This window comes from Lutra lutra, chromosome 14, assembly GCF_902655055.1.
Source record: "Lutra lutra chromosome 14, mLutLut1.2, whole genome shotgun sequence".
NCBI lineage: Eukaryota > Metazoa > Chordata > Mammalia > Carnivora > Mustelidae > Lutra > Lutra lutra.
In genome coordinates this window covers 31,343,619-31,361,334 of record NC_062291.1, presented here as the reverse complement: position 1 = coordinate 31,361,334, position 17,716 = coordinate 31,343,619, and the positions used below count along the sequence as shown (strand labels likewise).

The 17,716-nt window shown below is 47.8% G+C and overlaps 1 protein-coding gene across 3 annotated transcripts in view; it reads right to left on the bottom strand.

The window, feature by feature from the left end:
• The window catches only part of STOX1 (storkhead box 1), a 60,404-nt gene that overhangs the window by 20,013 nt on the left and 22,675 nt on the right, over positions 1–17,716 (bottom strand). The window contains exon 1 of one of the 3 annotated variants that reach the window (XM_047701604.1): positions 13,501–13,646. The exons of the other annotated variants lie outside the window; for them this stretch is intronic. The gene's annotated coding sequence lies outside the window, so the exon portion shown is untranslated. Of the gene's footprint in view, positions 1–13,500; positions 13,647–17,716 lie in introns of those variants that run through there. 3 annotated transcript variants of the gene reach the window in all.

The window sequence follows — 17,716 nt, the reverse complement described above, 5'->3', positions numbered from 1 at the left end:
TCCCAGGGGTAGTGGGATGGGGAGCGCAAGCCAACAGAAGCGGGACAGTGGTCGGTCCCAGCAGCGCAAAGGAAGGTCTAACGCAAGGGGAACAATACCAGGGGTCAAACGACACACTCGCTCCCCGTCTTGAGAGGTTATCAGACAGCTGAGGGTGAGGTTTGCTAACTTGACCATTTTGGAGAAAAGAGCCAGAGGCAGAGAAAGCACACGATCCCAGGCCCCTGGGGAGAAAGGCAGAACCCAAATCCAGCGGCATTCTGCCGGGCCCAATCCTGTGTTTGCTTTGTCCACTGAGAAAGCTTCCGAAGGAAAAATGATCTTTATCTAAATGGAGTTTCTTTTGATATCTCAATGCTCTAGTTAAATTTCAGGGACTCAATTAAAGTTGTATATAAAAACTGTACCTTGGGGTGCCTGGGTGGCTCATTGGATTGGGCCTCTGCCTTAGGCTCAGGTCATGATCCCAGGGTCCTGGGATCGAGCCCCACATCGGGCCCTCTGCTCAGCAGGGAGCCTGCTTCCCCCGCCCCCGTCTCTCTGCCTGCCTCTCTGCCTACTTGTGATCTCTGTCTGTTAAATAAATAAATAAAATCTTAAAAAAAAAAAAAAACCTCTACCTTTAGAGGAAAAAAATTAAATACCATGCAATGTTAACATTTATCTTATGTTTTTAAGACACTTACACAAATTCCAAGAGGGTCTCTGTGTGGAATCTAAATTCTGACTTTTTTTTTTAAAGATTTTATTTATTTATTTAACAGACAGAGAGATCACAAGTAGGCAGAGAGGCAGGCAGAGAGAGAGGAGGAAGCAGGCTCCCCGCTGAGCAGAGAGCCCGATGCGGGGCTCGATCCCAGGACTCTAGGATCATGACCTGAGCTAAAGGCAGAGGCTTCAACCCACTGAGCCATCCAGGCGCCCCAAATACTGACATTTTAATTCGGGGTACTTGAATGTGATTTCAAAGTTCCTAAGAGACTGTGCTACCAAATATGCAAAACAGAAGACTTTTTTTGCAAATTTGGAAAGCACATCAGAACTTTTTCGTGTCCATAAAAATTAAATTCCAGGGAAAACGAATCCCAACATTACTTATTTCATATTCAAGACACAAAATTCTCTCTACTCTAAAAATGTTGAGTCCCCATACAAGTTTATGGACTCCGTGCTAGACAGTCTGCCAGAAATTCATGCATTATTGACCTTCAAACGGTTTAACTGAGCAGCTCAAACTCAGCTAATTACTTGCACACACGAAACCTGAGACCGTCTTTTTTCGGGGCCCATACTGAATCATGCTGTGAGAAAGGTATCTTCTACGTGCATTAGAGATGACAATGGAGCATGAATAAAACAGCCTGCAGATCCACTCAAGTTTAAATTAAAAAAAAAAAAGAGGATGTTTTGTTCTAAGTAACCCAAGAAGCTTCTCTGATTTTTAAACTGCACTTTTATCCAAGACAGAATTTCCAGATTCCTTTAACATTAAAATTAATCCTGCACTTTTAAAAATACCAGTATTTTGTCGCAATGTGTATCTCATCAGAGATAAGATGCGGTGCAGAAATCTCCATGGCTTGAAATAGTTAGATCTATTGTGTTATAACCTTAAATAGGTTCAGAAAATCAAACAAAATTGGAACAAAAAGAGAGGTTTCAGGCCAGCAAAACCAAGCCCCTCTCCGTGTCTCCCTTTTATTTTAGTAAAATAAAAGCATGCAAACACTTTCCCTCGCATTTAGAAACAAAAGAGTTCCAAAGACTCAGAGACTGGCTCTAGATCTGAGAGTAGTCCGGTTATCACCCAGGGAAGCTGGAATTCTTTCTCAAACACAATGATGTTTATTTTGAACTCCTAGACACACACCTCCCCTTCTGGGACACGTCCTCTGTTGAAAAGGCTTCACTCAGGAGCCTGAGCTGTTCCAACACCACGGTAATAACCACACTTCGCCCTGTCAGGGGTAGTAAATTAGCCGCCCCTTTCTTTTTGAGGGATATAGTCACGAATAACCACTATCAGCCGAATTGCAGAGGCTTTGGGCCTTTATGACAGGGTCCCCCATGATTCAGTTGTCAGACAGAACGTGGGATGTAGAAAAGACACAGAGGTGGCCCTACTTCGGGGAGCCCTTTGGCCTCTAGCAGCCTTCCCCCATGACCACCACTCTCATTCTGGGTAGAGCTATGGGGACACCTGGCCGGGAGGGAAGGATGCACATGACTCAAAACGGCTGGTTTTGTTTTGTTTATTTTTTTTAAAGATTTTTATTTATCAGACAGAGATCACAAGTAGGCATAGAGGCAGGCAGAGAGAGAAGGGGAAGCAGGCTCCCTGCTGAGCAGAGAGCCAGATTCGGGACTCCATCCTAGGACCCTGAGATCATGACCTGAGCCGAAGGCAGAGGCTTCAACCCCTGAGCCACCCAGGCGCCCCTATTTTTTAAATTTATTTGAGGGAGAGAGCACATGCAGGGGGTGGAGGAAGCAGCAGAGGGAGAAGGAGAAGCAGACTTCCACTGAGCAGGGAGTCTGATGTGGGGCTTGATCCCAGGACCCTGGGATCACGACGTGGGCCTAAGACAGCCGCTTAACCCACTGAGCCACGCAGGTGCACCCCACCCCCCGAGTCCTCCCTGCCTGGTTTTTTTTTAAACACTAAAACTCAGTACCTCAGCCCCAAAGCCCTCCAGGCCCTGTGGTGCCCTTGCCCTAACCTCTCTTCCTTTCAGACCCCCACTCTGGATATGTTAATGACTTTACCCCAACGGAGTCCATTTTCTGAGGCTGTCAAAATTAATTACCATAAATTTAATGGCTTAAAACAACACAAATTTATTATCTCACAGTCTATAGATCACTCGTTCTTCTGCTCCGGGCCTGTGGCCTGGGCTCTCGTTGGAGGCTCTGGAGGAGAGTCAGCTTCCACGCTCATTTATGTTTTGGGCAGAATTCAGTTCCTTGTGGTTGTAGGACTTAGGACTCAAGTCCCTGTTCCCTTGATGGCTGTCAGAAGGGAGCCTCTCCTCAGCAATTTAAAGCCACCTGTATTTGTCACGTCGCCCCCTTCATCTTCGAAGACAGCGTGGAGTCTTTTTTACGCTGTGATTCTCTCCGACTTGACCTTCTGTTGCTTCCCTTCAGTGTCAGCCGGATAAAGTTCTCTGCTTTTAAGGGCTCCGGTGATTAGATCACCCCACCCCCAAGTAATCCAGGATAACCTTCCTCAAGTCCAAAACAGAACTAAATCTGCACAGTCCCATTTGCTTGCCATGTAAGGTAACATATTCACAGGTTCCGGGGGTTTGGACGTGGCCATCTTTGGGTACCATTCAGCCTACCAACCAGGGCTGGGGGGCAAGGAAGAGCTGAGGAGGGAGGCACAGGTCTAAACTGCAGCGGCCCTGCATGTCCCTAAAAATGGCCGTGCAGAATCCCTTTTTTTGGCCCTTGAGGCCAACCTGGGACTGAGTGAAGATGAACCTTCTTCCCTAGATTCCGGAGGCCACACATGACAATGCCAGGGACTGGCAGCTCAGAGTCATGGAAATGAATAGAAATACCACTGTACAAAATCGGGGGGGCCAAACAACAAACCAACGTTGTTGTTTGAGTAATAGATAAATAAAAGGTCCCTGTGACAAAGAAGCTGTCCTTTGCATACATAGTCCTCACGTAATGAATGAGCATTATGCTGGAAGTCAAGGGACATGATTGCGGTTCCAATCCAGGTTCTGCTCTGTGGCTCCGAATAAACCAGCTCTCTTCTCTGAGTCTCCGTTTTCCTGATCTATACGTGTGGGGCTGAGCTAGATCAGTGTTTCCCAAAACGTGTTCTGTGGGGCACTCATTCCATGAAACACTCTACAAGGAAAGGTCCCGAGACCGAGTGTTTGAGAACACTGGCTGGAGTCACAGGGGCATTGTTAAAGGCTCTGAGACCTGTGATGGATAATTGAGTTTATTTAAGCCGATGTTTCCCATTCATACTTGGCTACAATCTCCTTTTTCCAAAACCTTGTGTTACCCGTTGGCTGTGACTTCTCTCCATAGTCTGTGCTCTCATCTGGGAACATTTGTCCCTGTTTCCTCCACCTAGGGCACGCTTCCCCAGGCCTGTGTTTGAGAATCACGAAGACTGGCTCGGATACTGACTTGACTCTCCCCTGAATTGTTCTCTGAGCCCATCAGCCAGAGTTCTCCTTCCCACAGGGTCCCTTTATAAAACACTGAATGAGCACTACCCTGGCATAGCATTAGTACTCCTAATACAGGGATGTTACCACAGCCCAGTCCTGCAATCATTTCGTACCCAGCAAATATTTATTGAGTACCTACTCTATGTCAGTTCCTGGGGATACAACTGGGATCAGAACACAGTCTTTGTCTTCAAGGGGCTCTGATTCTAATGGAAGAGCGGCGGTTGGAGGCAGTCATAACCCAATAGGCGGGCTATATCTGATAGGACTAGGACTGTCTTCCTGGTCCCCCTCCTTTTTTTTTTTTTTTAAGATTTTATTTATTTATTTGTTAGACAGAGATAAGTAGGCAGAGAGGCAGGCAGATGGAGGGGGAAGCAGGCTCCCTACTGAGCAGAGAGCTCGATGTGGGGCTCAATCCCAGGACCCTGAGATCATGACCGGAGCCGAAGGCAGAGGCTTAGCCCACTAAACCACCCAGGCGCCCCCCAGGTCCCCCTCCTGAATGCCACTCTCAGAAGCTGGTGGGTGCCTGGGCACAGCCATCATAAGAAGAGTCAGACATGCCGCCGTGCAGACACTCGCACAGCAGCACAACAGCCCGGGATAATAAAGGGAGCCCTACAACTGGTCAGGCTGACCCAGGCTCAAGTCCTCCACCTCCACGTACTGACTATGCCGTACTGACTTTTCTTTTCCCAACCCCCATAGCCTATGTGACCAGACACCAGTCCTGCCCATGATGTTCTCCCCAACCGACAGTTCAGGTTGGTAAAACCTAGGCTAGCCCTGCTTTGTTCTCTTCAGTACTATTTTACTGTGACACCTGGTGGCAGATACCATAGATTGACACATTCAACACACATTCCCAGTCGCCTTTGTCATGGCCTGCCTCCAGTGTAGAGGTCGGAAAATGTATCACTCAATTTCCCAACCTCTCTTAAAACCAGTGGGCATGCGACATCATTTTGGTCCCTGGGATAAGGCAGGCAGGGACCACTGCTAGAAGAGACCTCACAAGGAAAAGCCCCGCCTTCATCTTTTTTCCTTTCCTTCTTGACTCTTCCACCTCGGAACCGGAAGAGGAGGCAGCCATCTTGTGACCATTAGGTGACAAACATGATGTCAAAAGACCACTCTTTGAGGAAGGCGGAGCAGAAAGAGAGTAAAAAGCCCAGGTGTCTGGTCACCTAGTTGAGCCACCGTGCGGGCCCCAGGCTGCCAACCCCCAAGCTTCTTGTCACGAGGCAAATCTACCCCACATTTGCTCGTGCCATTGTTAGGGCGTCTCCTGTAACTGGTGGCAAAACACATCTCCAGTCAAACTTCTTAGTCAAGGGCTTTTGACACTGGTTTCCTCCACATATTTTCTGCTGTGGGCGAAGTGTTTGTCCTGCCAAGGGCTGCAGGAAAGCTTCTGGGTTCTCTACCAGCTGGACTTTTATTTCAGTGCCTTAAAATGCTGCGAAGCTAAGACGCCACAGTGATGGGTATTCACAGAAAAGGTGTCGGGACTCCTGCTGCCCTAGTCATCATTATCATACCAAGTCTGGGATAAGCCATGAGAAGAATGAGAAGCAGAAACTTGACCTAGGGTTGCTAATTTTTAACGGCTTGGGGAAACCCGTCCTGGGAAGGCTACAATAGGCACTGTCCTCCGGATGAGGAAGGATTTCCTTTTTGCAGGTAGAAATCAGAGGGGAAGATAAGAACTGTCAGGGTGGTTGGGCTGGTCCTCTGATGGCCATCTACAGTTACAGCCCTGAGAACGGGACGCCTTTCAACCTCTCCTGAAAGGAAGCCTTGTGAACTGGAGCCAATAAGTCAGTATCACCGTCCACGATGTAAGATTAACTCGGCATTTAAAGAGGTGAATCATGAATAAACACCACATCTATTTCAGGAGGAGGTAATCCTTGCCATTTGTTGAAAAAAGTTGCCTTTGGTCCCGAAAGAGCCTGGATCCACTTCCCCACCCCCACCCCCACCCCCACCCCACCCTGCCAGTTCGCCTCTACAGCTGGGTCTGGGTGGTGGTGCATGGAGTCTAGGAGAGGCCCCCTGCTCCAGCCAGGACTGGGGTCCAGGGTGCTGGGAGCTGGGAGAGGGCCCCAGTCTACATCATGAGATGAACACTTAGCGCCGCCTTTTCTCCCAGACCCCCCACACACCGCACACATGTACGCCTTTACCGAAGGTCGCTCAAATTGCCACCTTGTCTGCACAGTTCCTGTTGATGGAGGTGGGGGTCGGGTGGCCCAGAATAATGACCAGGACCGCCCCAGAATCCAGGGAGGGTTATCCATGCCCACAGGTGCTGGGGGCTGCTCAGGGCTCAGCCACCCTCGCACCCCCCTGTGAGCCGCACCTGCCCCAGTCTGGAAAGCATCACGGAGTTTCTGCATCAATGGTCTCTTTCACTTCTCCCAGACTGTCTGTTAGGCTCCAACTGCTTTCAAGTGGATTATATGGGTTATTTTGGCCTCCTGAAATATTAACTTTTAAAATATAAAAGTACTGTATCCAGGGATACAGTTCATATCAATGTAGTTTTACTGAAAAGTGCTTCTAGGCTGTGAGAGACTTGAAAGACCTAAACTTTTCAATTTTAAGATTGTGAATTCCTTTTCTTCCACCCAGAAGGCTTCATGTCACATCTGGGCAGATGTGACTGCACCTCAGCAGGCCTTTAGCAAATTTTCACAAGGTCACTGCCTTAGACATGAAATGAAAACTTCGCCACCCTGAGAAATCTTGAAAGAGGCTGTAGGTCTTGCTTCCTATCAGTGGCTCTGATTTTTACAGGTGGGGTCGTAAGACCTCTGATTCGAGCTGCTGAACGCCTACCTCACAACAAGCCGTCCGTTACTGCACCTCTGACCCAAGGCAGCCATGTATTTTCTCAGGTTACGTGCTGGTGGAAAGAGTGTGGGTTTGTGCCCATCATGCTGTATGTCTAGGCAGAAACCACTAGGGTCCATCTGTAACAGTTAGCTGCCTTCACCCTTTGCCTTCTACATAGATATGGCTTCCCTACCCCATTCAAAGTTTCAGCCCAGAAAAGGGGCTCCAACGTATATTTATTTTAATAAAACCCAACATGGGGCTTGAACTCACAACCCTGAGATGAAGACCTGAACTGAGATCAAGAGTCAGACGCTTAACGGACTGAGCCACTCTGGTGCTCCCAACAGATTTTTTTTTTTTTTAAAGATTTTATTTATTTATTTGACAGAGAGATCACAAGCAGGCAGAGAGGCAGGCAGAGAGAGAGGAGGAAGCAGGCTCCCCGCTGAGCAGAGAGCCCGATGCGGGGCTCGATCCCAGGACTCCAAGATCATGACCTGAGCCGAAGGCAGCGGCTTAACCCACTGAGCCACCCAGGCGCCCCCCAACAGATCTTTTAAATACACTACTTTCGGGGCGCCTGGGTGGCTCAGTGGGTTAAGCCGCTGCCTTCAGCTCAAGTCATGGTCCCAGGGTCCTGGGATTGAGTCCCTCATCTGGCTCCCCGGTCAGCGGTGAGTCTGCTTCTCGGTCTGCCCTTCACCCTGCTCTCTCTTGGTTGCTTTCTCAAATAAATTAAAAAAAAAAAAAAACTTTTTACTTAGGAAATACCCCTCTCCTAAGTACTGCACAGTGTTCCTGCCACCAACATGCTGCTCACTTCACCAACCCTATACGCAGTCCGCCGCCTCACCTTTCCAATGCCACCTCAACCCAAGGCCCGGTGCCTAAACCCAAGTGTAGGAGAGCAAGGACACTTCTTGTGGAAGTGCCCGGAGCAACACACACGTCTGGGTCACGAGAGTCCTGCACGTGTCCTGCTTCTAACTACGACACAATGGAGCAAACCGTTAGCAAGAGAAGCAGAAACTTTAAGAGCTGGAGCTTTCTAGGTAAATGTTTCTGAAATCTTGGGATCATCAGCTAAGTTAATTTACAACTCTATAATGTGTGAACTCCAGAGAGATTTAACAAACCCTGAAGGTGTGTTTATATTTCAAGGGCACATGAGGCCCATGACCTTGGAAACAGCTCTAGGTCATAAAAACTGGAGCCACCAGGGTCCCTCTGGCTCCTGCAGAGATGCATTTATATTCCAGAAGGTCAGAGGGAGAACCCAGGATCTTTTCTGTCCGGTCTCCAAGCAACAAAGGTGTTTCTCCCCTCCCCCGTGGGAGAGGACAAAGAAGCAGTTGCCTCTTTCTTCTGAATATAAGCAAGGAAAATCCCTTTTTCTCTACCCCTTACCTCTGGAGAGTCTAACCACCTATGCTGGAGATTTTTCCATCTGGCTTTCATCATGTTGCCCCAGGGGTAAGCAACTGGGCTATGATGGGGGGAGATCATGGTGCCAAATAATTATTTGCCTAAGAATATTTTTTATTTTTGTGTGAATAATAACTAATCTGTCTCTCATGTGCATTCAGAATAAAATTAATAGAGATGCTTACAAAAGCCCAACAGTTATGGCAACAAAGATGATGGCATCCTATGAGTCACGTGGCTTTCTGCAAGAGACACACTGAGCCCGGAGGCTGGTTAGCAGGATTTGAAGAATATCCATAGGAATCACAGCTGGGCTGAAAAGACTGAGAAATGTGTGAGTCTGGGATTAGGAGATAAGCTTGGAGCATCCAGATAAGGATTTTGCTCTTTGCTTCGGAGGGACCCAAAAATCCTTACAGGGGGGCTTTAAGTGGGACGGGAGAAGCCTGTGTTGCTCTCCTACAGGAGAGGAGGAGACAGACTTAATCAGCTCCCGGGTCTGGGGGTCGAGTCAACACCGCAGGGGAAGGGGTCTGGATCACCACTCTGGAGACCTTCCCAGCTCCCCTCTGCTCCCTATTTCCCTGCGACCGCAGCTGACTCTTCTGTCTCAGAAGGCGCTGCACTAGTCCCTTTACACAGGGGGAGACGGGGACACCGGCTCCAGGCACCATGTGGGGAGAGAGGACGCAGAGCACGGGGTAAATGGAGATGCTGCAGAATGTGGACTGGAGCCTCCCTGAGCAAGGACAGGGAGTCCTGGAGCATTCTCACACGTGCCCAGCAGAGGAAGGAGAGGGCAGTTATGAAACCCCACTCTGCAGCCTGCGTTTTGCCCGACTTCTGCATTCCCCACCGGGGAGGAGACAGCTTCTCCCTGCACCTTGATTTCATCCTGTAAAAACTAATTTTAACTGCTTAGGAGTTTGTGCAAAACTTTGCAGGGGGAGAAAAGGAGTTTAAAAACTGCTTCATATGAAAAAAAAAAAAAAAACCGCTTTGTATGGCTTTCTGTGTTATGGCTTCTGAACCAACAGCAGAAATTGACTTGGATGTTCCGTGGTCCTCTCCCCCACTCCCTCAGGGAAGGCTGCAAAGAGAAGGCTGTCCTTGTTTTTTGTCACTGTGAGCGGAATGGACGTCTCTTAGTCCTGAGGTTCTCTGGCATTCAGGAGAAAACCGTTGGCTTCTTACCATCAATTTGGAGACCTGAAATCTTACTAGATTCTAGGTGTGGGAGACTCCGTGCAGATGTGTTTGCCTCGGAAAAGGTAGTGAGGAATGAGATCTTGTAGAAATCAGATGCTCGTATTTGTGGAATGGGTCAACTCAGACTCTATGACTGACAGGTAAAATGCACTTTTATAAAAATCCTTGCAAGAAAGGCCCCGATAGCTGGGCAGAAGTTCTCCTTAGCATGAGAAAGAGGCAGCCCTCTCTTGCTGCTCCAAGCAAGGAAAAGCCAAGGTTTTGTTTTGTTCCCCACCCGCCCCCCAGGTTTTCAGCTCTGCTAAACTATAAATAGGTGTGTTGCCATGTGCGCTGAACTCTGGGAATGTTGAAAGACCCCCTTTTGGGTGGGTGTGGAATGTGCGTGTGTGGAAAGCATGAATGCCGGTGGGCCTGTCTGGATTGCACACAGGTGCCCACGGAAAGGGCCATTGTCTGGTGGGGCCGCCGCCGATGGAGCCAGCCTCTCTCCTGGAGGGATTCCCAGGAAAGCCGCAAGGCAGAGGAAGGTCAAAATCACGAGAAGCCTGGCCCCTTCACCAGCTCTGGCAGTCTGAATCAGAGGGGACTTTGGGCCCTCTCTCGGCGAGATCTCATTGCTGTTGGCTTTGTGTGTTCGGCCTTTCTGACCTTTCTGGCCATTTGTACCTTTTCTGGTTCTGGCAGGGGTCACTCAGCAATGAGGTGCTGGTCTGACTCCCCTCTGATTACCCAGGGCAGCGGTCACCACGGAGGGCTGATCCTCGCTAGGCTTTGCACTGGCTCACGGTCCGGACAGTAAGAGCGGGGACAGGTTACATCTATTTCAAAAAAATCTTTTAATTCGGAATTCTGCCCTGACCAGTCTCTGGGACATGCTGTAGCTTTTGCTCTCCCCTAACAATAATCCCAGATCAGCTTGCCTAAAAAGGGATTTAGGAGATGCAGATGTAATGATTAAGTCTGCGTGAATTGTGTGAAAATATTCTGTGAAAAGGCTTTTTGTCTCTCTTGCAACCAACCCCTGTGGGTGAAATGTCTGAGAGAGAGGAGAGGATGATGGAAAAAACTCCGTGAAGTTACAGTCGTGAGACACACTGATTTAGGAACAATGAAAGGAGAGCCAAAAGCAAGGCCCCAGAGAAGGGAGAACTTCAGACCCAGCAGATGAAGGGCAGGCAATTCATGATGTTTGTTTTTCAGAATCCGCTCCTGGAGCCGTCCTCCCAGAACACTCCTCACTGCTCTCCCGACCTGCTGCCCACCACTGGGCCCCTCTCTGTAACTGCTAGCCTTGCTGCTGTCAGCACCCCAAATTCAAACCGAGCACTGCCCGTGCTCCTGAAGCCTGACAGCTCACCAGATAGGAAGGGATGAGCCCAGCTACTGCTTGAAACTGACTGCCTGAAGTCAGTCCCTCTGAAAATAAGAACTGAATGGAGTAATTTGGGCCGAAGTGGGGGAAACCCCAAAACTTATCAACTGGTGGAAGGCCTCCTTAGGGATTTTATGCACTTAGCCCGCCCGACTGATGTATAATTCCACTTGGGGGCTCTACAAACTGTAAACTCTCTGTTCCCAGGGATGCCATGTGTACCCTCTGGGGCCGTATGAAAGGCAGGCATTAATTTATCTCTGGGGAAAACACTGACCTACACCTAGAGGAGCTTATCAGAAATATTCCAAGTGTCAGGACGCCTGGGTGGCTCTGCCATTCAGCATCTGCCTTCGGCTCAGGGGAGGGATCCAGCCTGGGATCCAGCCCCACATCAGGCTCCCTGCTCATAGGAAGCCTGCTTCTCCCTCTCCCACTCCCCTGGCTTGTGTTTCTTCTCTCTCTCTCCCTCTCTGTCAAATAAAATCTTTAAAAGAAGAAGGAAGAGGAGGAGGAGGATTTTTAAAATTTTATTTATTTGACAGAGACACACCAAGAGAGGGAACACAAGCATGGGGAGTAGGAGAGGGAAAGCAGGCTTCCCGCCAAGCAGGGAGCCAATGCAGGGCTAGAAACCAGGACCCCGGGATCATGGCCTGAGCTGAAGGCAGACACTTAACGACTGAGCCACCCAGGCGCTCCTATTCCTCACTTATTTTTTTAAAGATTTTATTTATTTATTTATTTGACAGAGAGAGATCACTAGTAGGCAGAGAGGCTGGCAGAGAGAGAGGGAAGCAGGCTCCCCACTGAGCAGAGAGCCTGATGTGGGGTTCAATCCCAGGACCCTAAGATCATGACCTGAGCTGAAGGCAGAGGCTTAACCCACTGAGCCACCCAGGCGCCCCATTCCTCACTTTTTAGTTGAAGTGATTCATGGCATAGCCTCAGCCTCAAAGACATTCAGGTCAGCTTCAACTCAGTCGGGCCAGTTATTTGGATGGCATAATTTGTTCCAGATTTTTCTGCAGGCCAAGGCAAACTCTACACAGAGTATTAGTCTATCCAGCTGAAACTGGGCATATGCCTCAGGCCAGGCAGGCAAGGTTAATTCAGAAACATGGGGAAGCCACCAGCCATTCTAAGGTAGACCTTGAAGGTAAATAAGGTTTGTTCAGTTGACAAAAGCCAGGAGCCTTGGAGGCTGAGGCTAAGACCACTGCAGTGGGAATGACCTCGTCCTGCCCTTGGAGTTCTGCGGGCAAAAGGTGGGTAAGTGTGGTTTACAACAAACCCAATGGACTTGGTCTTATCTTCTGCTGGTCAGATTAAAATCAACTGACCAGAGGAGAGGCATATTATGGAAATATTTACCAGTAGCCGCTATGGAGAAACACAAGGAGGTGCAATCCCTGGGTAGAGAGAAAAGTTTGTGTTTCTGTGCAGCTGGGGTTTTCTGAATAAATTTGCTAAAAACTTGGGATCCTGGGCTAAGAGCCAAGCCTTGGAAAGTTAATTTTCAACTGCAGAGGTAGAGAGCTACAGAGAGATTCACCTAATTCTGGAGGTTGATATTATATGTGTTTATATTTCAAGGGAAATGAGACTCATAACCTTGAAGACCTCTTTAGGTCAAAAAGCTGGAGCTTATCTGACCTCAGAGAGATGTGTTTACATTGCAAAAGGTTAGAGAACCCAGAATGCTTTCCTACCCTGCCTCCAAGTAGCAAAGGTTTTTCTCCTTTTGGGAGGGAAAGGAGAGGCAAATGCCCTTCTCCGGTGGATAAAGAGAGAAAATTGACTCTATGGAATGTCCAGCCACGTGTGTGGGAAGTTTTCCGAACTGCCCTTCACGGTGTTGCCCTGGGACTGGTGTAGTTTGTGACAGCTAATCCACTCCAGGATGTCAGTGTGAGAAACTATTTGGACCACTCCTGGTGAAACAAAGCTGGTGGAAACCATGAAACAAAATACCAAAGTCCCTGGAAATTCTAAGGGCATATGTCAAATGAAGAAACATTTATTGAAGAAAATCTAGTTAAACTTGATAAGAACCAAGAGTCTATGGCTAATGAGCCACCACCCTCTCCCCACCCCATCCTTCCCCCACCTCTAGCTCAGTTTGATGAAGGTTTCACTCCGGGCAAATATGGCCAAGAAGTCGGGGCTCCCCTTCCCTCAGCTCCCAATCAAAGTTTAGCATCTCTCACTGGGAGGGGCAGTCTGCCCACATTTTCCATCCCCTCCAATTCCAGGCTGAAGAAGCTAAACTGAAATTCCTGGTGATCATAGCTGAAGGGTTAGGGACTCCCTTTCATCTACCCAATCCCTACTCACCCGGTCCTAGCTCTGCTCCAGGAGCAGCAAGCCAATACCCCAGGGACCCCAACCACCTTCACCCCAGCTCACTCCTAGGGCATAGGGTCCACCTTGGAGAGTTACCATGGTCTTCAGCTCCCAGAGCATGGGCTCAGTTTGGCCACAGGAAGAGGCAGTCCGTAAGCAAAGCACGGGAATTCCAAAGCATTCAGAGAAGGAAGGACTCTATCTGAAGAAGTCTGTAGGAAAGGTCAAGCCTCAGGGTACTCCTAAAACACAATAGCTCCTCTTAAGAACAGTGGTCTAAACTGTAGACCAGCTAACCCACTAGAGAGGACCAGAAAAAGATATCTAAAAAGAACTTTCCTGGGGTCAGGAAAAAAACAAAAGAGTGACCTCAAAAAACCATCCCTGCCAGAATTTAATTGGATCAGACTGCTGAGCAAGTTTGCCCCGGGGCACTGTTGAAAACAAAAGAACAATCAGTCCTACCTAGAGCCTAGTGAGAGTGGTGGGACATCAAATGAAGCGGACATCTTACCCTAGAGCTCAGGGAAAGACACAAAGCGCTTTCAAGAGCTAAAGCCATTGGCAGCCCCGGGTACCATGTGCATGACCAGGAGTGACACCAGAGTTTCCTGGCTGGTGGGGAAATGGATGTTGCTAACATAGCCTAGTCAAGCCTCAAGATGAAATACAAGTCCCAGAGAGGGCAAAGAGGAATCTGTATCTAGAGCTGCTATAATAGATTACCTGAAAGGTCCAGTTTTCAACATAAGACCCGCAAAGAACCAGGAATCTGGGACCCACACGCTGGTGGAAAATCAGGCAACAGAAACTGCCAATGAAAGGGACCAGATGCCAAATTTAGATGTCAAAGTAGCCATGATATGTCCTAGGAACTGCTTAACAAAGTAGACATCTCACCAAAGAGAGACTATTGATGAAAAGAGACTATAAAAACTAAACGAAGGGCGCCTGGGTGGCTCAGTCGGTTAAGCAGCTGCCTTCGGCTCAGGTCATGATTCTGGAGTCATTGGATCGAGTCCCATATCAGGCTCCCTGCTCAGTGGGGAGCCTGCTTCTCCCTCTGCCTCTTCTGCCTGCTGCTCCCAGTGCTTGTGCTCTCTCTCTCTTTTTCTGACCAAAAAAACACAAAATCTAAAAAAATAAGATTTAAAAAATAGTTACTAAATGAAAATTCTGGAGTTGGAAAGTACAATGACCAAACTTCAGAATTCATTTGAGGGACTCAACAGTAGACTTGAACAGTAGACTTGATCTGGCAGGGAACCTGAAGATAGATCAACAGAGATTATAAAGCCGAAGAACAGAAAACAGGATGAAGAAAAATGAAAAGAGCCTCAGAGAAATGCAAGACTCGTTTAAGTGCACCAATCTATGTGTAAGGAGGGAGGTGGAAGAAAGAGAAAGGAGCAGAAAAAATATTCGAAGAAATAATAGTTAAGACTTCCCAGATTTGCTGAAAACCAATCTATATATCCCAGAAGCTCAAAAAGTTTCAAGTAGGGTAGCACTACACACAAACACATTGGAATGAAGATATGGAAAGCCAAAGACAAAAAGAAAATCCTGAAAGGTGCAAGAGAAAAACAACTGCTCACATACAAGGGAACCCCAAGTAGATTAACAGCTCACTTCTCACCAGAAACAAGAGAGGCCAGAAGACAGTGTATAACCTATTTTTTCACCGTACAACGTAATTAAAGTGATGAAATAGGAAGACCTGGGTGGCTCAGTGGGTTAAGCCTCTGCCTTCAGCTCAGGTCATGATCCCAGGGTCCTGGGACCAAGTCCCCAATCGGGCTCCTTGCTCGGTGGGGAGTCAGCTTCTCCCTCTGCTCATGTGCTCCCTCTCACTCACTCACTCTCTCAAATAAATCTTAAAAAAAAAAAAAAAAAAAGACTTGGGGCACCTGGGTGGCTCAGGGTTAAGCCTCTGCCTTTGGCTCAGGTCATGATCCCAGGGTCCTAAATCGAGCCCCGCATCGATTTGCTCCCCGCAAGGAGCTCTGCTGAGCTCCTTGCTCAGCAGAGAGCCTGCTTCTCTCTCTCCCTCTGCCTGCCGCTCTACTTATTTGTGCTCTCTATATCTGTCAAATAAATAAATAAAATGTTTTTTTAATAAATAAAATCTTTAAAAGAAATAAAGACTTTTTACTGACACAACTGTACAACAATTGTATTAGAAAGTGAGTTAAGAGGAGCCTGGGTGGCTCAGTCAGTTAAGCAACTGCTTTTGCCTTACTTAGGTCATGATCTCAGGATTGTGGGATCCAGCCCTGCATTAGGTTCCCTGCTCAGCAGGGAGCCCGCTTCTCCCTTTCCCTCTGCTGCTCCCCCTGCTTGTACTTTCTCACTCTCTCCCTCGCTGTCAAATAAATAAAATCTTAAAAACAAAAGTGAGTTTAAAATCTATTATACATTTTGCTCATGTAGCAAATGCCCTAGAATATCAGGGCTCCCTCTTCCTCCCATTCTTCTTGCAAGGATGGAGTTGTGTTTGACTTTGTGTGTCTCCCCTTATCCTGTCATGGAATGATATTTGGTCTCCAGCCCCAGTTCCTGGCACAGTTCCTAGTTCCTAAAACCCCTGGAATTTCCTGAATGATAAGGGTGACTGCCAGGCTCCTTTAGATAGCCTCAGGATGGGGGCTGGTTGCCAGAACAAGCTTCGATTAGAAGCCTGGAACTTTCGGTCCCACTTCCTCATCTCTAGGGATAGGTGAGGGACTGGAGATTCCATTCATCACCAATGACAAATAATTTATTTTTTAATTTTTTAAAAATTTTATTTACGAGAGAGAGCACGCCAGTGCACGAGCAGGAGGGAGGAGCAGAGAGAGGGGGAGAAGCAGGCTCCATGCTGATCAGGAAACCGGATGTGGATGCGGGGCTTGATTCCAGGATCCCCAGATCACAACCTGAGCTGAAGGGAAACACTTAACTAACAGAGCCACCTAGGTGCCACATCCACTGGCAAATAATTTAATAAATCATGGGCCACCTGGCCGGCTCAGGCGGTGGAGCATGTCACTCTTGATCTCAGGTTATAAGTTCAAGCCCCATATTGGGTATAGATTACTTAGTCTTTCAAAACATAATAAATCATGTCCATATAATGAACCCTCCACGAAAATGAAGTTGGGAGAGCTTTCCAGTTAGTGACTAGACCAAAGTGTTGGAGAGAGCAAAGAAGCTCTGAACCTCCACCCCCCCACACCTTGCCCTACGCATTCCTTGCATTTGGTTGTTCCTGTGTTGTATCCTTTGTCATAAACCGATAACAGTAAGTAAAGCACTTGAGTTCTGTGTTATTCTAACAAATTAATGAGGTGGTTGTGGGAACTCCTGATTTTGTAGCCAAGTTAGAAATGTTGGTAACCTGGGGACCCAATACTTTCAACTATCAACTATCATCCCATCTTATGGGATGTTAGTTTAAACTAACTCCAGGTAGTTGGTGTCAGAATTAAATTGTGGGACACCCAGTTAGCATCTGCAGAGAATTAGTCGGTGTCCAGAGGAACCACACCTCTCCCTCTCTCCTTGGTCAGGAAGGTCCCTATTGCCCCGGCCGTCCCCCAGCCCCCACACTCTGAAGAGGCTGGCAAAACTATGCAAAAATCTAAATATAAACAAATGAGATGTTATAGGATCTCAGCTACTGACAAAGCGTCAACTTGAAAATGAGCGTGTGACATAGTACTCAACCCCAAGGAAGCTTCGGCAACACCAAACCCACCGGGGGCTCCTTAGGGTTTAGGGAAGTTGGAAAGTTAGTGTCTCAGAAACCCTAGGCCATTGTTTCCTGAACATCAATCATTTGGGTCACCTTTGGGATTTGGGACCTATCTACATATATAACGTTTATCTTAAAATTATCTGCATTAGCTGGTGCAACCACTCTGGAAAACAGCATGGAGGTTCCTCAAAATGTTGAAAATAGAACTACCCTATGACCCAGCAATTGCACTGCTGGGTATTTACCCTAAAGATACAAACGTAGTGATCCGAAGGGGCATGTGCACCCGAATGTTTATAGCAGCAATGTCTACAATAGCCAAACTATGGAAAGAACCTAGATGTCCATCAACAGACGAATGGATAAAGAAGATGTGGTATATATACACAATGGAATACTATGCAGCCATCAAAAGAAATGAAATCTTGCCATTTGCGACGACGTGGATGGAACTAGAGGGTATCATGCTTAGCGAAATAAGTCAATCAGAGAAAGACAACTATCATATGATCTCCCTGATATGAGGGAGAGGAGATGCAACATGGGGGGTTGAGGGGGTGGGAGAAGAATAAG